The sequence below is a fragment of the Motacilla alba genome, chromosome 2, assembly GCF_015832195.1.
Source record: "Motacilla alba alba isolate MOTALB_02 chromosome 2, Motacilla_alba_V1.0_pri, whole genome shotgun sequence".
Classification (NCBI taxonomy): Eukaryota; Metazoa; Chordata; class Aves; order Passeriformes; family Motacillidae; genus Motacilla; species Motacilla alba.
In genome coordinates, this window is record NC_052017.1 from 71811894 (window position 1) to 71835886 (window position 23993).

Genomic DNA, 23993 nt, shown 5'->3' on the forward strand with positions numbered 1-23993 from the left:
TAGAACCTGGTTTGCCATGTAAAGTAAGCTGATTTACAAAACTGTTAAATACATGCTAGTTCTGATCTTGGTTGTTGTGGGTTTCTTTATAGCTGTCTATACAAATATTTAGAGAATATTGGTAGACACCTGAAAGGAGGTGTAAGAAAACAAGAATGTTTCAAGCCCTCTCACTACTGAATAATCATTATTTGTGATTTCAGAAGGTCCAAAGAAATAAGATTTTAAAGGTGAACATTGATATTTCTTTAGCTATTAACTTTGACAACACATAATTTGTCAAGCATCCTTTTTAAAAGAGAAACAATGAACATCCTACTGCAAAAACTCTAATTTTCTACATAGAATTTAGATAGGAATAGACCATCTTTGGGTCCAGCCATAAACCATGATCCTAAATGCCACATCTGCACATCTTTCAAATACTGCTAGGGATGGTGACTCTACCACTTGGAGAAGCCTGTTCCATTGCTTGACAACCCTTTCCATGAAGAATTTTTTTCCTTTTTTTTCCTAATCTACCATCCCCTGGTGCAGCTTGTGGCCATTTCCTCTCATCCTGTCACTTGTTACTTGTGAGAAGAGACCTACCATTTCAGGCAGTTGAAGAGAGTGACAAGGTACCCCTTGAGCCTCCTTTTCTCCAGGCTAAACACCCCCAGCTCCCTCAGACAGTTATCAGACTTGTGCTCCAGACCCTTCCCCAGCTCTGTTGCCCATCTCTGGACATGCTCCAGCCTTTCTTGTAGTGGAGGGCCCAAAACTGAATGCAGGGGTTGAGGTGTGGCCTCACCAGTGCCGAGTACAGAGGGATGATCAGTGCCATGATCCTGCTGGCCCCACCGCTGCAGATATAAGACAGGATGCCATTGGCCTTCTGGGCACACATCTGGCTCATGTTCTACCAGCACCATTACATTACAATGTAATACATTTTTCACCTTCTATTTTGTGTTCACATCAAGGATCATAATTTCCTAAGAGCACCTCACATAATACAGTGCAGGACACCACACTCTTTTGAAAACAGTTTTTCCCTCTTTCATCCTGTAGTTCTCTTCTTAGGCTTGATGCCTGCAACAGTGTAGGAATTTTCACTGTTTTTCTGTCAACTCTGAGAAATAATCTGGAATTTGTGATGATAAAAGCGGGCTAGATTTTTAAGCAAGATTTCTCTGCAGATTTAGAATTCCACCATTTTCTCTCATCTGTAGCTTTTACTGGCAATCATTGTATTTATACTTCCAAACTATTAACAAAAATAACATGTTGAAAATGGATTTATGATTAGCTTACCAGGATGCTCTGGCTGAATGATGATTCCCTACATGCTTCTATTTTCAAATCTATTTATTAGATTAAAAAATAACTATTAAACATATATATCATTTTATGGTGATTGTGCTCATTGTTTTTAATCAGAATGCTGCATAGTGCTTAACTAAATACTTCATAAGCCAAGAAAAGTAAATAGAAACATTGAAGAAAATAAATTGTAATTCAGTGAAGCAAAACATCAAATTTGTCCTCTATGCTTTAAAATGTTGTGACTGACATTGTGGAATATTATTTTTTAATTCCCTCTGAAAATCAACTTATATTGGTTTTTCATTGCCTCAATATCATGTGAATAGATTCCAGTTAAATTATACTATTAATTGTTTCCCTAACATTTTGCAGCTCATTGGATTCATGTCTCAATCCCTACATTTGTAAAAAATAATCTTTACCTGATTTTAATATCTGTGGATGAGGAACATTTATTTTATCTATGATAGTAAAAGTCCATTGAGAGGAAGATGAGCTTCTGATGTTTAGGGGAAAGATTTAATATTTACTGAGCTATGTAGTTATTATTACTAGGTACACATAACTATTTTTATAAGTCCTTTCTGGAGGGCACTGAATATGAAGCAAATTAATGTGGTTTGCTGCTCACAAACCTTTGTATGGAAATACAGATATATATGACTCCACATACTACATGTACATTCCAGCTCTTACATCCAGTGCTTTGGCTAAGCCTCTAGAAATCAGCTGTCTAGCCTTTTCTATGGAAATCTGTCTTCCAACGGGCTGGACCCGCTCCCTGACAGAAGCTGTGTGCTGATCAGCTTGTTGTTACAAAGGCCACAGAGGTTAGAGCGCAATTCTCTGCCATAGTTAACGTGAGGGATCGCTGCTGGGAAAGGCAGTTGTCCCATGGAGTCACAGTGGAGTGCTGGTTAGGAAAAGGCACAGCAGTTTAAGATGCTGGACAGAAGAAGATCACACTGATACAGATGTTTAGCATAAAAAGAGTACTGGATGAAAAATGACTGACTGGACAGACTCCTTTTCAGACGGAAAGCAGAGAATATGTCAGACGTCTCACCAACATCCCTGAAAATAATGTAAGAGTCCTTCTGGCAGCTGCTGGAGCAACCACAGAAACTGGAATTATCACTACGAGCTCTTATCAGTTAGAAGTTAGGGGCCTGTATGGATGTTAGAAATTAGCTGAGCACACAGAAATATGTTCAGTTTCTTTAGCCCTTTTTTAGGAAATTGAGAAACAAAGGGGAATGTGTAGGGCAAAACATAGTAATGTATTAAAAACTAGGTAAGCTACTACCTCTGAATTGAACACCATATATTTTATTTATAACCTTGGTCTTTTAATGCTACTAATTATTTTTATGTATTCTTAGTAAGTCTTCATATATGTGATATTTTGGGGTGGCTGAAGTAGTTAAAACTATGTGCTATTTTCATTATTTTATCAGTTACCAGGAGTCAAGCCTTTTAATTTGTATTTGAATCCTATCATAGCATCTAAAAATTACTCCTTGATGCAGGGATTTACCTTTTCTCACTGTGAAATTGAGGTGTTCTGTTACAATGGTCCTGTTTTGACAATAAAAGGAAGAAAAACATTAATAGGAAACAAGAAGCTTATTAAACAAAACCAAAAAAAAAGCTGTTAATTGACATAGTTTTCTGTATGGCAGTCCATTAGGAGACTTCTTTTTTTGTGGTTTCAGTGTAGCATAACTTGAAATGTGTCTTGATGGGCAATTCTAAACTTGGCTAATGGCAGATGATTCCTTTTCCTGTTTAGACTTTCATGGGTTCATTGGTTGTGGAAGTTAGCACTGGTCAAGGTCCTACTTTTTCTCAGTTAGACCTCCAAAGGAATAAACTTTCGAGAAAAATTATATCTATCAGTACAGAGAATGCTCTAATCTCAAACATAAAATGAGTTGTTTTAAACCATGTCTGAACTTTTGTATATAAAAACTGTTTTTCTGCTTTTTTTAGCTAGTGTGTGTTTGTATGTGCTTGTACAGTAATTGAAGACATACATATTTGCTTGGAGAACCTGTGGTCATTGGAAATAAATGGGTGTGTAGAGTGAGTGAGAACAAAAACAAGTGTAGTTATTTTTAATATGGATTACTGAAAGGATTTGGGGTTTTCCTTTGGTGAAAACGGCGACATATTTCCAATATCCTCCTATTGCATTACTACTTGGGTAAAGCTGGGAACTAAAATTGGGCAGAGGAAGTGATGGGGACAGGGGAGGGTTCTCCTTTCATTTGATCTCTGAGAGAGAACAGAAACAATCAGAGTTTCAATTTTGTTTGTTTGGTTTTATATTCTTTAGAAGCAAAAAACTGTAATAACTTTTTGATGTTAAGAACCAAATTTGAAATCAGAAAAATAAAATGAAATAAAATACTGATTAGGACTTCACCTAGCCAAGTGAATATATTGCTTCAAGCATAACTATGAGTGAACAATTATATGTCTGTTACCATTATTTTCATTTGGCATTTCATGTACCACTCTCTGAGAAATGATTAGAAACAAAGAGAAATGTAATGCTACTTGGCATATAAACCATAAATACATACTGTAATATAACACTTCATTTCCTGTGCCAAAGGAAAAAGAAAAATTATTCCTCTTTTGTACATTGCATGCATTACAGATGGCAATATAGCTGATAAAATATTCCAGCTTTAACAGCATCATACAAACCCAAAAACTGTCATCCAGAGGCTGGAAGTATTTTAGAAAGAGAGACAATCATTTTATTTCCATTTTGAACAGGAGCAAGGAAAGACCAAAGGTATTAAACAGTCCATGTAACGTCACATGAATCAGTCACAGAGCCTGGGTTTGTGACTTCTAAACATACACTGATTCATTAGCTCATGGATTTCATGTCAGTGTCTTGAGCTTCTAAAGTATTCATCCTTTCCCTACCACTCTACACCTCAAAGTTTTGTGCTGTAATCCTATCAATTATTTTTATCCTACAGTGTGACATGTCAACTTTCAGATTAAAAGTCTTTTAACACAGGATTATGAAGTGGTTCTTGCTGATTTAGCTTTCTGCTCTTATTAGACCAGAGGTTTTTTATAAATGTATGCTTGCAATAAATCTTTCTTCTTATAGCTTGTTCTTTATATTTTGTCCTAATCTGTGCTAGATTGCTGCTGAGTTACCCTCTTTCAGAGGTGACTGTTTCTCGAATGCTCACCCCACATTTATATAAAGTTTAGAAATCTTTCAACATGCAACTTTTTATAAGTTACGTCTGAGAGGGGTATTATTTCTCAAAGGTAGCATTTCAGCAGAGAATTTTAAAAACTCAAGTGTCACTTGTTCATGCTTTATTTTATTCTTTATTCCAAATTAAATTTTGTTCTTTATTCCAAATGAAGACATTTGCTCATGTCTTAAAGTCTAAGGACAACCAAAAACTTGAAAAATCCCAAAATGTTTAATTATAATTTTCATCAAATACTAGATATGAAAAAGGATTGCTGTGGATAAAATGTCTGTTTGTGAGGCTGTACACATTTTCAGAAGAGCAAAAGGCGCTAGCAGTCAGCAGGAAGTGTTTTTAAACAGAAAGGAAATACAAACCACAGGAAGGCAAAGAAAAAAAATTATTTAAAAACCCAAGAACTACATTAAATATAACTAAGTTTATATTTTTAAATTAAACTTATGATAATTTTTCCATCAAGAAAAATATTATTTTTTAATTATTAGAAAATATATTACATTGCCTGTCTATTGGGCTTTCAATGAAATGCTTGGCTTACCTTTTGGGATTATGGACACGTAGAAGCAGCAATGTTCATAAGATAGGATCAGTGGCATAACTGATCATGCTGGCAACTGTTAATCATGATAACTCCTGCACTTTCAGAACCATTTAGAAAGAAATTAAAATGTAATAAATAAACCAACATAGAATGGAGGGTCTAGTGTTCTTTCAGAGAATTGCTAAACCATTGACAGCTTCTGTAACATTTCTAGTGTGAAGCAGCACCTAAACAGGATACAAACTCCAAAAATATGGAATGGAATCCTTAATGGAATACATCCTTGAAAAGTGGTCTTAAATTCCATAGTAATTGTCAATAAAGTGGGTCAGTATTCAGTAACTAATTGTAGTGTCTTTTTGATATTTCTACATCTGTATCTACTGACCTTTATTGTTTGTTATGTGGAAAATTTAGGAATTTTTTTAAGATTTCTGTGTACTTAAATAAACTTTGAAAAAGGAAAGGGTTATACACTGACAGGCAGAAATTATTGCTGTAAACTAGGCTGTCAGTATGATCATTATTCTTAGTAGTGGAGAAAGGATGCAGAATTTCACTGCATTGATTCAAGTTAGTAATTGACAATTTTAAGATGCATTCCTTAATGTTTATAACTTACATATCATATTCCTTTGGAAACAGTCTTAGCTACAAACCTTCATAGTACTGAAATGCTTTCTATGTTCACATATTCTAAGTGCCCTGGTTACGTAGATATTGGGATTTAACTCACTATGTCTCAAAACAGGGCCACAACTGAAGTAAATCTTCCAGGAAGAGTCTGGAGAGACACCTGGATGACTGTGAAAAAGCAGAGCAATGATTACTTCATTCCTTTGCATAATGCAAAATCATTAATTGAATAAAATCAGGGAATTACTAGCTGCCGATATTACTGACTACTGTAATGTATAATGAAGATCCATTAGGGTTAATTATCCCTATAGAGCTCACATATTGGAGTTTAGAGAATTTCTCCTTAGAACACATTACCTATTGACAGCCACAGAGTCACTCTGAATTACTGAAGAATAAAGACAAGGATGTGACCCATTTACGTGCCCCCATTGGTCCTTCCTGTCTGACATCTGCCCAAGGAGGTTTCATTATCCATTGTTTAAGCCTCTGTTTTTCTGAATGGGCTCTAACTAACCTATTCTGATTTCTGCCAGAATGAGATGTAGGGTCACTGAGCAGACAGTGAGCACAAGGAAGGATTAGTCTGTCTGTTACAGAGCACCCTGTGAGAATGCAGGAGAGCAGAAACTGGCATCATAGGCAGGACAGAAAATTTGGTACCATCTTTGCTTCGACATCTTGAAGCAAAAAAGCTTAAGTTAGTATTCAACCTTGTACTTTGAACAAAATTATTTTTGCAACCAAATGTTCAATTGAGGAGGAGGTTATTGTTCACAGTGTCACATATATATCTCTTTCTATATATATACAGCTATCTACAAAGGATTTGAGCAGAAATATACTGTTTCACTTTTTTCAAATTTCTTTACACTATGGGTTGATATAAAACAGACTTGTTTCTTGGACTATCTACAAGTTCCAAATTTCACTGTTAAGAATACCACCTTGCTTTTACCATGAACCTTCAGAAAATCACCTTTGACTATGAACTGCACCCACAAATAAATGCATTCAATAGTGAATCTCTATTCCAAAAGGACTCTGATGATCTGTATAGATATATCTTTTTATGCAGCATAACTAACTAATATAAATAAATTATAAACAGCTGCAAATTCTAAATGCTTGTGGTACACAGGTTCAACTTCTCTGACTTTAGAAATGCAGCTGAAGAGAACACTTGATAACTTCAGATACAGAAAATGACTTGGAACTTCAAACATAAGAAAGTGACTGAGTAACAGGGTCTGGATTTAGGAGAAAATAGAAAAAAGAGTTGAGGTAGGAAGATTAATTTGCTGCAAAGTCAGTCATTCATTTCAGCTTTATCCTACGTATTGAAATTATTATTTGCTATTAAATCTAAACAATTTACTATTATAATTTACAATATACTAGAAAGTATGGAAAAATTTTAAAACATAGGTTGATGAATGTGGACCCAGTGTGTCTTGGGGATGTGTACTATAAACCTATTTCCAAGAGCAGTGATAGAAAAGTTTGTTTCTATAAGCAAAAGCACTGTCATATATTCCTTTCACATTTACCAAAATATGAAAATCTTCCTATTTCACTTTATGATTTCTCCAAGGAATAAAGCAACAATCCCTAACTCCTCCTTAGTATTTAAGATGTTATTCTCAGGTACATCTTATGAATTCAGGGGAACTAATCCCAAAGCAATTCAGCAGAGTTTGCAACGCTGAGTTAAATGTTATTGATAGTCCAAACTCAGACTCTAGTTCGGAAAAATGGAAGATTTGAAGGAGGAAGCAAATTGACCTCTTAAAGTTGCTGTAAGCTGTCAGGACCAAACACAAAGACAACTGGGCTAGTGGCAGCAAAAACTATATATATTTGAGGTTTTAAAATAATAAGATACATATGCCGAAATGTCACATATTGAAGAAAAAAAAAAAAGCATGCAAAGGCAGTGACTTCCTCATTTCAAATGATATGAAGAAGCCAAGGATCTAAAAAGTCACCACATATTTAATGTTCTTAAAGGAAAGTGACAGAAAATTGCACTGTCTGAAAAGAAAAATAATGACATTAGTATAACAGTAAAGACTCATTTATCTCTTTTGACACCCTGCCTAGGTTTGTGATCCCTAAAAACCACCAAAAATATGAAAAAACTGAAATCCCACTGTCAACAACAACAACAAAAAATAAATTAAATAGATACTGTGTCAGTTCTTGTCTTAAAAGCATGCCTACTAAAATAAGTCCATTTTTTCTAGTCTTATATTACAAGAACACTGTCACTATACTAAATACAAATGTAGTGATTCCCAATAGTGGATCTGGAGGAGGGAAAAATAAGAGCACCACTAGTAACCTCCCATCCCTATCCATCTTCTCCAGCAAATAAAAAAACTTCCAAAAAAACCCAAATAGACATCAAACACTATTGCTGTAATGCTGCAGAGATTCAAGACTCTATCCTTAACATCATTATGTCAAAGGAATACTCCTAAATTTGTTGATAATTGCAGGCTTGAAATGTACTTTGCAATGCAATGGAAGAATGAAGATGAAGTAATACTAGGGCACTCTCTATCTCAATTGCAATCTAGTTGAGGATACAGATTCTAGTGTGTTAAAAAAGTCACCCCATCCATCAGTGTAGAAGACAAAATAAGGAGATCATTTAGACCCCTTGAAGAAGGGAGAATCCATATCTATCTCCATTCCAGCATTGGATAAATCCATCAAGAGTGTGCAAAAGGCAGCTTGACTCCAATTCATACACAAGAGACATCTTGTATTCCGTCTGTCTTCTCCTATGCTGTTGTTTTCTAACCCAGATAAAATGACCCGCCTAATTAAAGGAATTCCTGACTCATTGAAGGTTTCTGCAACCCAATTGCAAGATAGACTTCAAGCTGCTTGTGTAGGAGGGTGGCAAGCTGGACCTCATCTTACATGGGGGGAAATAACAAGGAGCTACCAATTTATGGCTGACAGATGGGATTTGTTGCAACTGAATTGAAAAATCACGCGGCTTTCCAAAGGGTGGAACTCAGGGAAAATGCTTCTTGGTTCAGAGATTGGAACCAAGGAGTTGAATCCTCAAGGAACCACCTATGGAAGGGAGGATTGGAGAAGGATATCCTTTGGGAATGGTGGATAAACAACCGCTCCAGAATTTACAAATTCTGGTGAAAATGTGGGAGAAATGGGATAGGAGTCCCCAGAAGAGAGACTATCCTTCCTCAATACCCCACATCCATTAGGTGGTTTCTGCATCCCCATTAGTGAAGCTGTATGAAGCTGATTCTGAGATGCTGGGAAACTCTCAGTGCTGTCCCTAGGAGGTGAGCCCAGGGTACAGTCAATGGAAAGAGCTTAGAAGACTCACTGAAAATAAAGAGGGCGTATGCTGGTAACTTTTCCCCTTGGTTCCTTGTGGTCCCCAGTCACCTTTTTAATAGTCGCAGCAACCTTCCTCTGTCCTGAATGAGGAAACAGCCAAAAAAAAGTGGGATAGTCCCTGAAAAAAGATACATTTTACTGATGTGTTCAGGTGCTCTAAGCCACAGCAGATGGCTCAAATAAAATGTTTGTTGGCTGGTGATAACCCCACGGAGACCATGATGGTGTTGTTTCTTTCCCTTTGAATATTATGGGATTTGGCCTCCTGAAGGGGAAAGCCTGGGTGTATTCTTAGGTAAAGAACTAGAAATTCAGTTCCCCTGTGCTCTCAGTAAGGCTTTTACAAAGTGCTCCTGCATTACCCCTGCCAAGGTACTGAATGCAAAGCCTTATCCCCTGCCACTAGGGACTGGAGATGGAATTGCTGAAGTAATTCAAGAGTTAAAGGAGAGAATTGCTGTTCAAAGCCACTCTTCCTATAATTCGCCTCTGTGGTCCATTAGTAAACTGAATGGGAGGTGGTACCTGACTGTGGCTTGAATGCAGGTACTGGTCCCTTGACTGCTGCAGCACCTAATACAGCCAAACTGACTTCCACCATTCAGGAACAAGCACACCTTGTTTTAGCTACAATCAATGTACAGGACATGGATTTAATAGTTGTCTTTAGAGAGGGAGATAAGGAATGTTTTACTCTCAGGTGGGAAGGAATACAATACTCCTTTACTCACCTCCCACAGGGATACCAGCAATCACTCACTACAGCCCATCACATCCGAGCTCTTGAGCTGAAGGAAATGACCAGATGGGGCTGCCAAGGTGTGTCAACACATTGATGATGTATTGATTGGGGGCGCTGATATCACTCAGGTGGGACAGGCAAAATAATTGACAACGTGGAAAAAAATAAGTCTGCAGGGTGGCAAGAGGATGGATGCAGGGTCTTCTTGGTGGTACCACACAACAGAACAAGAGGCAATGGGTAGAAGCTGGAGCACAGAAAGTTTCACCTGAACATTCTTTACCTTGGAGTGGCTGAGCACTGGAACAGGTGGACTAGAGAGGGAGTGGAGTGAATATATTTTTTCCTGGAGATATTAAAAAGCTGTCTGGACACAATCCCAAGTAACATGCTTTGGCAGACCCTGGTTTAGCAGGGAGATTAGATTTCCACTGGTGCTTCCCAGACAATTTTGGTCCAGCAAGATCTACTGGACTGATGGCTTTTAAAATTTTTATCACTGCCCCCTTCACTTCCACAGTGATAATTTGCTTGCACAGTAATTACAAATAAAACTGAGAGAATTTTGAATTTTGGAGTCAATATTTTATCACAAAATTTCTACATATATATATATGTATGTATAAAACATATATTTATATAACATATATACATAAATATACATTAATGCACATATACACAAATATGCTTTAAAGGGTTCAGAAAATCACTAATTTTCATTTTACAAAGTGCAGAAATTTCTATTTTGTTTGGTCTCTCTGTCCCTCTCTAAAAAGTTACTTCTTAAATAAGCCATAGAACTGCTAAAAAGGTGGATGGAAGGAAAAGCCTTTTTGCAAAAAACATTAAAACAAGGTCCCCTGAACAAGTACCAGACAGCAAAGAGATAATGCAGGACTTTGGAAACACATGGCAGTACTTAATCTTGAAATAAAACATTGAATTTTACTATATTTGGGGCTACAGCGATTTTGAAAATATTTCATGCCTCGTTTGCTTTGAGAGTTATTTAGTCTCAATGAAGTACCAAAGATGAAATCATAATGATTTTATGGCAAATTGCCAGAATAATTTTATTTAACTACTTTACATCTGGTTATTTGTCCTTTTTTGGTCGCTAACTTTTGTAATCACTAGCCAGCCAGGTCTGGAGCTGCAGGAATTTCAGTAACAGCATACTCTGATTAAAACAACTTTTCTGCTCTGCTGGTGAAAAAGAGAGTAAAATAACCTCACCAAACCTATAACTGACCATCACCATTATCCAGCCCCCCCCACAAAAAAAAAGAAAAAAGAAAAAGAAAAAAAAAATAATAAAACTTCCCAGAATGACTTTTAAGATATGCCAAATTCACAGTCCCATGTCACATGATAGCCTCAGAACAATTAACCGAGATGTGATAGATGAGTTTGTTCAAATTTAGGTATTCAAACTGAAAAATATATGCATTAGATTCCTCATAGTACCTGACTTCCTTAACTATTACGTTCAGTTGTTTTATTCCACAGATACTTGAAGATGCAAGAAATGCAAAGTTAGAAATGCAAAGTTGCACTTTAGAAAGGTGCAATTTTGGTATAAGACTTGGAGTATAAATAAACCATGTAGGTGAGTATGGGGAGACAACAGTATATTCTGCATCAATTGTGTAAATTGTAACCCAAAAAAATACTTCAGTTCATCACAAACTGGGCAACACTTTCAGAAATATCTGTCTTGTAAAATTACATGAGCTCTATTTTTTTTTAAATTTTAAATTTTATTTTTCATTTTAATGGCTGTACCAATCCTTATTTCCTTCTTTAAAAAGAAAAAATGAACTAAAATAGATACATATACAAAAAAATGAAATTAATATAGACTTAACAAAATTAAGCACAGAATTTTTAGAGGGTCATTTTTGAAAGACTACCAAAAATAATGTAATTTTTGCTATCCTAGCACAATTAGAATGCTTTTTGAGTTTACAGAACCTTCCACTTTTAAAAAGTAGATGATGTCCTAATTCTATTGATTTGAAGTCCAGAGGCTGCCCTGTTTAAACTATGCAAATGACCAACCTAAAGAAATTACTCCATCTTATTGTCATCTCATCATTAATTCTCTACAGGTTAAACAAATTTGGATTAATATTTGCAACTTCCACATTGCATAAGCAGCTCCTCCAGCCTATTATCTTAAGACAAATTAATTGAGACAAACTAGGATTATAGTTATGCATTTTTGAGAAGAGAAAGAGATTCTGATATTGCTACTGAATTATAATATACTGCCAAAGATATTAATATATATCTCAAATGTTTCAAGTCATTACTTTTAAGCTGATGACTTCCATATTAATAATATGGATTACAAAACATGCAAAGCCACATGATTACATCAGGAGTGTCTCCTAGACTTACACACTCCTAGCTTTTGCATACTTATTTAAATTTTCTGTCCATGTATAACCTAATATATAAAAGCATGGACATGCCCCATGTTTGTTACAATTCAATCTACTTGTTTGAAATGCTGACCATGTGTATCACAAGGAAAATGTACACAGGTAGAAATGAGATCTAAGAGAATAGACTCTGTAAGACTGCAGTGAGAATAGGATCTTTTGGCTAACAATCTGGCAGAGTATTTCTTCTGTCGGTTCACTTGTAGCAGCTGCATGTCATTTTATTTATTTATATTCTCTTCACCTCCTCAGATCTATCTTCCAAAGAGTCTGGATGCTGTTTAGCTTAAAAAAACCAAACCAAACCAAAACAGCCAAAGCAAACAAACAAACAAATAGTAAGAAAATAGATTACACAGTCTGTGAGAGTTCATTTTGACTAAATGGGGTTGGAGAAAGCTGTAACTTTGACAGAGAAACAGTGACAAGCCATGCCACATAGGCTGAACTCCACGATGTGCCAGCTGATAATGTGGCTGCCCAAAGAAGACATCAAACCAAAATTTAAGAGCACATAAGCCTCAGAGCAGAAGGAGCTATCTAGGTAGTAATAGCTGGTCAAGAGGAAAATGTCACAGCCTTGCCTCACTCTCTAATACTGCAGTGCACAGATGAGCACCATTCAAATACAAAACACTGGAAGAGTGATTGGACCAAAGTGTGGCCTTCAGGGCTGCCAGGACTTGGGAAGAGAGATGTGAAATCTTGACTCCATGTTTCAGAAGGCTGATTTATTATATTACGATATATATTATATTAAAAATGCTATATTAAAACTATACTAAAAGAACAGAGAGAAAAGAATCATCAGAAGGTGAGACAGGAACAGAATGGAAAGAATAACAAAGGCTTGTGACTCCCAGAGAGACTGACCCAGCTGCATTCTTGATTGATTATCAAGTAGAAACCCCTAACATGGATCAATCAAGGATGCACCTGTTTTATTCCACAGTAGCAGACAGTCATTGTTTACATTTGTTCCTGAGGCGCCCTCAGCTTCTCAGGAGAAGAAAATCCTGACAAAAGGATTTTCATAAAATATCATGGCTACACTGAAGGATGTGAATTTACTCCCTATCTTAGTCATGCTCTTCTTATAATGTGAGTAAATGAATTCTATAATAAAGCTATTTGGATAACTTCTACCACGCTGTGCTATCTGTCTTCTTTCCTGTCCTCTTTCTTGGAATACAGAGTATGCATTTCAATTTGTAAACTACCTTCATCAAAAATTATACTGGACTGTTTTTTAACTTTTATGGTTTTTTATATTTCTCATGTACTCTGTCATCACCCATTCTATCTGAAACTGTGGTTCTAAGATGTCATTTAAAATCAGATTTTATACTAACATTTTAACAGATAAAACAACTTTCTAAATTTCTAATAAGTAACATTGGCTTTGCTAAACTGGGCTCATAAGAACATAATTTATCAATATAATGAGAAGCTTTAGAGAAAACACACAACAATACATTTCAAAGGAGAGATCTTTTATAGAATGTATTTGTACTAGACACACCTCTTTTGGGTACTATAACCACGGCTGCTCTGGTTTAGGACACTGAAGTTTCTCCTACAAAATCTTTTTATCCTCAAGTCAAGCAAAACAGCAATTCCACAGACAGAAACCTGTTCATTCCCTACATTTTTTCTACCTACATATGACATTTTCCAGGCTACTAAATGGAAGCAGAAAATATATATTTTGTGTCACAGTGTAAAAATAAACTAAAAGAGATGTCAGGAATCCTCAGAAGTCCACTTAGTTCCTAGATGGATGTAAAAAAGTACCTTATTGATTTAGATGCTCCTTCTGAGATGAGAAAATGAAGGAATCTTGTAGTTATCTGAGGGAATCACCAGAACAAAACACAGCAAAAATTCCTAATGTTAGTTAGAAATGTCACTGAGTGCTCACTTAATCTTGGAAGTATGATATGTTACATTCATTTTTATCCTCTGTCACATACAATTTATAACATTTCACTTTGTAAAAAGTAATTTAAAGGTGCAGCAGTAATTTAACACACAAAAAATTTCCACTTCCTTAACTGTGGGTCACTTCACCTGGTTAGGTCTTCATTACAGAAACATTGTCTTTGGCCATCATGAATAATGAGGTTCATCCAGACACACTGATCCACTGAATAACAAATGGTAAAATAGAAAAATCAGAGACCTTTATGACTGTGTAGTCCCATAATATCAGATTGCCCCTTCCCCAGAAAGGAAATGTTTAAATATATAAGTAGAATTAAAACAGGAGATGATGATTTCTCCTTACTCCCTTTCCTTTCTAATCCTATTTTTGACATTATATAGACTGCAAGGTTGGAGACAGAAAGACGAGTAACTTTGCACGCTTTCTTCTGCTAAAAAGAGGAGCATTATAAAATTTTATTCAGCCATTCATTCAAGGTGAGAATGCACACTGAACAATATGAACATAAATTTAAAACCTTCAGATGTTATAAGACATATATTGACATATATTGAGTCACTTTACCACTTCAACTCTTTTAAAACTACTTAAATCATATGTTTCAGTATGATGCATGTAAGCTGTTTTGAGGTTTGCATGCCATATAACCCTTCAAATATTCTTCAAGTTGACTCAATAAAGACTTATTTAGAGAGGAAATTTTATTTGTGCTTCCTTTAGGACTTGCTTCCATCCCAGATTTTTGAAAAATCCTAGACTGGAGTCTCATCGTAGTCAACACAGGGCAAATTTAGCAGTACCAGTGACACTACTCAAAAAAATGTTTGTAACAAAGCTGTAAACCAGCTTTTTTCAATTGTGACAGAGTCAAGACCTTTAATTCAATTAAGGTCTAAATAAGGCTTTGAGATTAGGATGAATCTTTTGTAATTTAAATTTGGTCACTTACATCCCCAGAAAAGGACATCAGTATTTGCAAGATCAGCATGCCCTTATAGCAACTGCCTGCATTTAATTTCAAATTCTTACAAGGATTGTAAAATGGAAATATTTCTTATTCATACTTTCAATTCAAAAATAGAACTTGTCCCAGGGCAATAGGCAAATTTTGCAAGTTATTCAGATAAAGTTAACATTCCATTGCATATAGAAAGTAAATGTACAAAACATTTTTAGGAAGATCTTCAAAAGGAATACATTCAATGTTTTTCTAGAATGTTACCATTTCATTCCATTACAAACTTGAGGTAGAATCAAAATGACAGCACAAGTACTTTACAAAGTTTCTGATCTTTTAAATTTTTTTTGGCTCACACAACCATGGTATGGCTTTTTAAACTGAATTTTAACTGGGTGAGGTGTGGATTTCAGATAATAAGTTAGCAACAACATATGTTTCTAGAAATCTCTTTAGATATGTTTTCAGACATAGAAGAGGCATAGTAGGCTTATGACACTGTAAATACATGATCGTGCAGCATCCAGCTGTATATTTTTGTGCAAAAAATTACCCTAACAATGAAGCAAAAATCCCTTTTTGTTTCTGCTTCTACTCTTAGTTAATTCCACAATTGGTGAAATAAGAAATGTATCTATCTTAATTGGGGAGCTAACGTCAAAAGTGCAATCAAATTGAAAAGTAGAACACAGGTGGAACATAAAAACTCTCTTTAACCACCCACTGATCAAATAATTACTAGGCAAGTGCTGTTATTATAATTGTTGGGTGGGGGGTTTTAATAAAGTAAAAGCCTAAAACTTCAGGTGATTATTAAATTCTTACCTCTACAAGCCCAGTAACAGAGACAAGACAGATAATGTATTTCTGACTCATCTTTTGTGATTCTTTAGGTTACAAATTTCTCTTAGTCTCTACAACTTTACAAATTGTGGTGTAGTGTCTAAGATTTTTAATATTTTCCCTGGGAAAGGACATTGTTTCAAAGAAATGAATCTATCATGATTCAAATGGAAGAATAAGTTTCAAAACATTAAGATGAGAGAAATAATTAAGGAAACACAATAAATATCAAACCCGGTTGTCCTCCCATTCACTTAATTTCACAGCAGTACAATCCTGTCATCTTTCACAGAACTTTTCCCAATTTACCATTGTCATAAGAAGTGTGGTGAACATCAATAAGGTATTACAATTCAGGAAGAATTATAATACCAAAAGAATGGAATGCTGAATGAAACTGAATGGATTCACAAAAGCAACCCCAGTGGAAGGAAACACTGTTCTTACTATCTTCTCTGGAAATCCTCGCTGTCAAACACCATTGCAGTTAGTCAACAGGTACATTCCAAAAAAATTGCAGCAGCACTAGCTAGAAAAATTAGGTTTTAAATTTAATCCAAAAGCAACTATTTGTTTCCTTTTATGCAATTATTTTTGACATCTATAACCAGAAGAAAGTTAGTAGCAGTTTTCCTACTAACTTATTTCCAAAAGTATGATACTACTAAGTATCTATTATATAAAGAAATAGACCATTCAATAGAAGGTTTCTATAGAAACCTTATTGACCACAGAACATGTTCTAGCACTGCTTTAGTTGACCTGAAATTGATGGAGAGTCTGAGTATAAAGAGTATTAGTCCAAGAACTCTACCAAACTCATGACTGTGAGGAGGAATTAAGTAGTTTACACAGTCTGTACCTGTGAGAGAAACATTACAGTTTTGGATTATTCAAGTAAAATATGAACAGACAGAGAAGTTCTTAACTGTTTACTATTTAACAAGACTCTTTGTGCTTTCTTGGAATAAAAATTGGTTGAGAGTAGATGCCTGTTGAGAGTAGAGCCCTGCCAAACAGTTGCTCACCTAGTCGCCCACCAGTGAGACTGGGGAGAGAATCAGAAGGGTAGAAGTTAGAAAACTCACAGGATGAGACAAAGATGGAAAAAGTCATGCACACAAGTAAAGCAAAACAAGGGAAGTTATTCACTGCTTCCCAAGCGTAGGCAGGTACTCACCCATCTCCAGGAGAGCAGAACTTCATCACGTACAAAAGTGCTTTGGGAAGACAAGCACCATCACTCCAAAAAGCTCTCATTTCCTCCTTCTTCACCCTACCCCCAGCTTTATATGCTTTTCTAGCATATATAAATTTTTCAGGATAAAATCACTAATGAATTCTGCCACATTGCTGCATATCCTTCGGTCCAGAGTATAATGAAATATGTTAAAATACAAAAGAACAGGACGCTTGGGTGTGTTACATCTTCTGCACCAAGTTCTTAGTATTAACCCCATAGTGAGATTATTTCTCTATACAGTTTCTATATAAGTAAAAGAGCAATTAGGAAAATAATATGAAAAGCTGTGAATATCCTAGTTATTTTATGTGCTTCTTTATGTTTTCACTTTAGAAGTTACACAGGACAGGAAGCTTCATGGGCTTTGTAGGTACTTCTGAATTGCTTATAAATAAGAGATGTGCAACTCCAACTGGAGTCCAAATCATAGTAAGGGCTATCATGAAGGTCACTGTGTACTCTCTAAAGGAATGTCTGTCATATTACAAGATCCCTACTCAGACCACATTCCTCAAAAAACTAGTTAAGAGATGGTAAGGAAATCTGCCACAAATTAAAGAATTGCTACTCTTTTTCCATGCAAAATCCCGCTGTGAGATGTCTCATTTATTCTGGCTTGTCTGTCTTAGTTTCCTTACATGCAAAACAGAGATAACATTAGCCTCCCCAGGTGCATGAGGGGAGAATATGGTGATAGACAGTTAGTTAACATTCCTGAAACACTATCTTTGTGTTAAAATATTCTAAGATAAATGGAAATAAATGGAAGAAGATGTCAATTGTCGTAACAGAAAAATGCCATGGTTTTTAACTCACAGTTGAATCTATTTGTTTACACTCTGTTCTGTAGGATATCCAGTAATGTTGCAATATTTAAAACTGAGATCGGTCTTTTAAATTAGTGAAGTCCAGAGGAACCAAATAATATTATGCAATTTGTCAGTACAATGCAGATTAGAATTGTGCAAGTCAAGTCACGCTGTGAAAATTTGCATGAGTCACGTACACTGTTGAGTTTTAAATTCACTCTTTCTACTGAGACAAAAGTCTTGACATTGTCACTGCAAGTTAGCACACCAAAAATATTAATAGTACTGAAACAGCTACAGTAGAAATAGCATAAAAATGGCAAAGTGGGTGAAGAGATGGACAGAAAATAATGGGAAATATTTTGTTGTAGAAATATTATTGTGTTCCATTCTATATACTTTATCTCAAAGTGAAATAGTGCAGAAGCTTGGAGGACTGCAGGTGGATTTGGAAATATCTCCAGAGGTAAGTACAGAGGTAAGTAAAAAAAAAATTAGAAATTAATCTAATTACGAGGGGCATTATAACCTGATTCAATGCAGAGCCATATGGAAAGATTAAAGTCATTTAATGAATGCCAAAGAAAGCAGAGCCAGGCAACTCACCACATTCATTCAGAAAACCAAGCTCAGTAAAGCCTGAATAGAAAGATATGTGAAATTTATCAATGTAAATATTTTTATAAAATGACATTATGAAAGGCAGAGGTTTTTTTGAAATACTGGTCTCCTTGTCTTATTACAACCTCTTTTGCTCTCTCACTCTCTTTCAGAAAAATAAAAGAAAAAAAAGACATTACCCATAGTGATTTTTTTTTTCTCTGTAAAAATCTCACAATTCTTTCTAAATAGGAAACCTTTAGGTACCATTCTTAGAGGTGCATCTCCATCCTAGCCCCACTTTTAAGGGAGACTAGATTGGGAGGGTGTGCTGAGAGGGTAATGGTTCATTCACCCCAGGCTTACTTCCCTTTGGTTTCCATATAGTCATTCCCAGTGGAGTGATTACAGGCACTACCTGCCTGGGAATACCCAAAATTAGATTGCACAGAGCCACTATTTAAGTAAGCATAAGCCTTGTGACCAAACCCCACAAGAGGCAGCAGCTGGGCTCCCCAGGCCCCAGGAGTCTCTGTGGGGAAGCACTATTGACATCTGGTAGACAGATTGCAGCCCCATGGTTTGAGATTTGGAGGTAATTTTAAAAAGTAAAAAAGAGATTGTTTTAAAAAAGGTTGTTTGATTTAATTTTATTCTCCTCAGTACAAGAGGAAATTATAGTGCTTGAAAAAAATCTGTGATAATACATATAAGAAGCCAGCATACTATGCATACGGTTGCTAGGAATGGACTAAGTACAGAGACCAAGGCTTTCACCCAGGCTCCATTTGACAATGCTACATCTATAGCATTGTCAAAAGAGTTATAGAGACAGAACAGGCAAGCAGAACCTCTAACAGGCGGTGCAGAGCAAGAGCAGCTGACACCACAAAGTGAGTAACCCAACAGAACGGGGGCAGTACTTGGGCAGCATTTGGAAAACACAGCCTAGAACTGAGGTGTCGCTGCAGAAGATATCTGACACCCTCCTTACAAAACACAAGATGAGGATACTAGAGGGGGAATAAATGCCATGGAGGAACAAGGGTGTATGAGTTTTCAGTGCTCATAGATAAAGTGTTCTTTTCCTTTCACAGAGAAGAGGTGAGGGTTGTGAATACCAGTGCTGAAGAGGATGATCTAGAGCAGGTGTCATCGAACCTCCCCTGGCTTGATTTCTCTTCCTGCACATCAAGGGCTTCCATTGCCAGGGAAGCTGCAGTCAGGGAATTCTGCTCTTTCCATTCTGATCTATGAGCAAACTCAGGCACTTGGCCATTTTTGAGTCATACAGCTGCCCTCTCATTCTGGATCTTGTCAGACATCTACAGTAAGGGAATTTGCTGGGGATGCCATAATCTTGCAATCAAAGAGTGGACTTTTTTCCTAGCTACCAGGACCAAAGCCATTTTTACAGAGTGGTAACTTTACTAATCAGCTCCAAGTGAAGCCATTGAGCCAATTCTATGAGTTACTGATACTTATTTTAAAGAGCTATTTTAAAAACCTCACACTTTAGCATGAGTGTAGAATACAGAAGCTTAAATTAAAATAAGGGAAAAGACTGCAGTAAAATGGAAAGAAAGAAAATAGTGCAATTAACCTGAACATGAGGAGAGAATTTTGCCCCAGGGGAACTGCTGGAAGAAATTGAGAAGGAAGGGTGATTATTCCTTCCTCTATTTCTCTGTTAAGGGCTTTAAGAAGAGAAAGCTTTTGTCTTTAAGGCCAACACTCACATTTGACAATGCTGGAACAAAGGCATATACAGGTAACTCAAGAGAAAAACATGCTCTGGGGAAAAGTACAAATATTTTTGGCTTATTGTGAGCTTGCCCCCCATTCTAATTTCACTTCCAGACTCATGCTTCACTCCCCACCAAAACCAAATAAAATAAAGGATGCACACTACTGCCACTAAATTATTGACTTAAGATTGCTTTTGATAATAGAAACTAAATATTCAGCTGCATTAAATGAAGACAATAGATCTTCTTCAGATACCTTAGTTCACTTTCAGGACATTTATATATGGAATATCAATAATTATTTCAAAAATAGTACTTTAATCTAAAAAGGAGTCAAATTTCCCTTAGCAGTCAATATAATTTCATAGAGTCCATAGACAAATAAACGCCTACTGTCAATTAACTAAACTTGATTAGAATTATTATTAAATTATAATATTATAATTAAAATTATGCAGTTACAAGCACTATGTTGTAGAGTTCTGCTTCCATCTTCTAGACATTATTACTGTTCAAGTGAAACTAGAATATTCATTCCTTTGAAAGATAAACCTTTAGAGCACAAAATTCTGACTTAAATTACACAATGTGAAGAACATAAAACAGAGGAGACATCCTCCTCTAGCTCCTAAAAATTTCCATTATTTTCTTCCAATTATTTGCCTGTGCTTATAGCATTACTACTCTTTTACCAATCATTTCAGTACTTCTCTCCAAATTTTTCACATTAAAAAAAATGAAAATAAGGAGCTTGCACTTTAAATGTCTTAGCAATATGCTTGTCAGCTCAAAAGAAAGATCTAAGTGAACAGTTTCTTTTGATATCTGTCTTTCTTGGTGTTGTGTCACATCTAGCAGTGTAAAAAGATAAAGTAAATACAAGCTGCATGTTAAGGAAAAAGAAAAAGAAAAAGAAAGAAGGTTTCTGGTACAAAATAAAAGAAAATATGAATTTTTTTCTTTTTTTTTTTGGTGGGGGGGAATGAATTATTAGATTCCAAATTGACTTCCACTGAAAAATCAGTCCTTTCTCATGAGGAAAGCTTTTTTTAATTTTTTCCTAGGGAAACTAAAATGGTTTTAGGGTGATTGAAACTGAAATCAGTATGTCAACAATCAAAAAAATTATAAAAACCCCAACACCACTCAAGAAACCTACCATAATACAGTATTTTGGCATGGCTATGTCCAGAGTGCCTGATTTTTAATCTTTTGGTACTGAAAGCAAACTGATCATTTAAAACCAATTTTGTTCTAAAGGTGCAGATATCCCAAGATCATGTAGGAGAAGAAATCTTTCTTTTCCTGTTTTTGAAACAGCTGTGCTGACAGTTCTTCAATAAGAATGTATTTTATTAAAATACTGGTTTAATACAGTATATTTTGTGTGTTAAGCAAAAAGAGCTTCACATTTTTGGGGAAGCAACATGCAATGGCATTTTTTCAAGTGAAACTGGTTTGGTTTGATTTAATTTAAATAGAAACATTGCTCTAACACTTACACAAGTTTTTAAGGTTGCTAGAGTTTGGGATTAAACATATTGAACTGAATCACTTTCTTCCTTATTAAAAAGCTCCTCTCATTAAAAACAACCCTCCACAAGAAGTGACCAATCCCAATTTATTTAGAAATACTGAAAATCCTTGCAATGTCAAGAATTACTCCAGGGTTAAGGTTGTATCCATGCTTCTATTATTACCATGCCTTATTGCCCACTTCTTTAATTTTTTGCTAAAGAATTCATCTGAAGAGGAGTAACATAATATCCTCACCTTGTTCACTTCTATAATCACAATCCTGTCAAACAATTAACTTCCAAATTAGAACTTAATAATGCAACTATTTTGAATTACCATACAAATTAGCACTTGTTCTGTCCAGCCTAGAACCTCTGAAAGATACCATTACCAGATACTTAAGGAAAACACAATAAATATGCAGATATAGAATAATATTCCATGGTAGAACTACATTCATAAAGACTACAGAATTAGAAAAGAGAGTAATAGCAAACTGTTAATTGGAAATTAGCTTTCTTTCCTGAAAAGTCTTTTTTCAAACTTTTGCAAACAATCCCATCAAAAAGACTTGAACTGTTGACACAAAAGCATGGATCATTTTTCAAAAAAATGAGAAAGGGCCTTATGACCAAAAAAAAAGACAATCTGTCTGATGATAGTGCCACTCAGATGATAATGCTAAATTTATTGCAAGTTAACACAGATAAATAAAGGTGATTGAATTTCTGACTTTCCAAAGGTAAGCATATGACAAAAAAAAAAAAAAAAGAAGACTAAAAAATTAATGGAAAAAAAAAAATCTGAATCTCCCTAAGAATCCAATTAAGTGCATTGGTATTTGTAAACAAACAAACAAACAAAACCAAAAAATCCTCCCTTACATCACAATTTCTTTTTTTTTCTGCTGAAAACTATTAATTTGGAACATTCATTGGTATGAACAGGAAAAAGAGAATTTGTTTCCTACCTCTAAGTCAATACAGAGTTGGCATATGATCATGATAAGTACTGTGGTGAAGGAATAATATAAGTAAAATATACTTTTCTGCTGTTGTGAGTCACTGGGAGTTGCTCAAAGAAAAGGAAGTTTCTACATAGAAAATTGTTATTAGGGCAGAATCTAAATGTATCACTGAACTGTACATATACTTGTTAATGCAGAGAATTTATGTCTCAGCCCACACATATGCACCAGGTAAATTATAAATGAATATTTATCAACAAAAATAGCACTGCAGACAAGAGTGATGTGAAATATTTTTCTTCTGTCCGCCTGTTTTCTTCATCATTTAAACATTTTGTCACTTCCAGTTAAAGACCTGAAGAGATAAATTATAAGAAATGGAGATAAATGATAAGAAATGGGACTTGTTTTATTTTATTTTGGCCATAATTGCTTTTAATACAGTGTTCAGAGCTAAAACTAATCAGGAAGCTCCTTTCATACCGTCATTCTTTTCCATCCATTGAAACTTTGAGATAGAGTTCACTAGGTCATGAAGTCATAATCTGATAAACATTGGAAATAATACCCACACAATTCAAAATCATGTCAGCTTTTCAGAAACATATGCTGTCCTATTACAGATTTTTTTTTTATTTTGAAAGTTAAATGCTTTGCCAGTTTGTTTAATGAAGATGTGCAACTTTTTAAATCTTTCTAAAAGTTTATAGTTGGAAGGACTTTTGAAGTGGTAAATGAACTGATTGAGTACCATGAAATATGTAATTTTGATTATCTGAAAGATTTGATCATTACTTTGTATGGAAAGAGTTGAATAGAAAAAAATAACGTCAAAAATTACAAGTTACAATTTTGATGGATAGGCATCCTGGAAACAAACAGCCAATCCAACATCCCACCACATACTTGGTAGGCCTTACTTGGAATGCTGTTATACTATGTATATAAATGGAAGAAAATATTTGATTAGATTGGTAGTATCATCTTTGATACAGAAAATAAATGAAAAATGAAGGTAGAAATTTTACTTTTGTTAATCATTATGTAGCA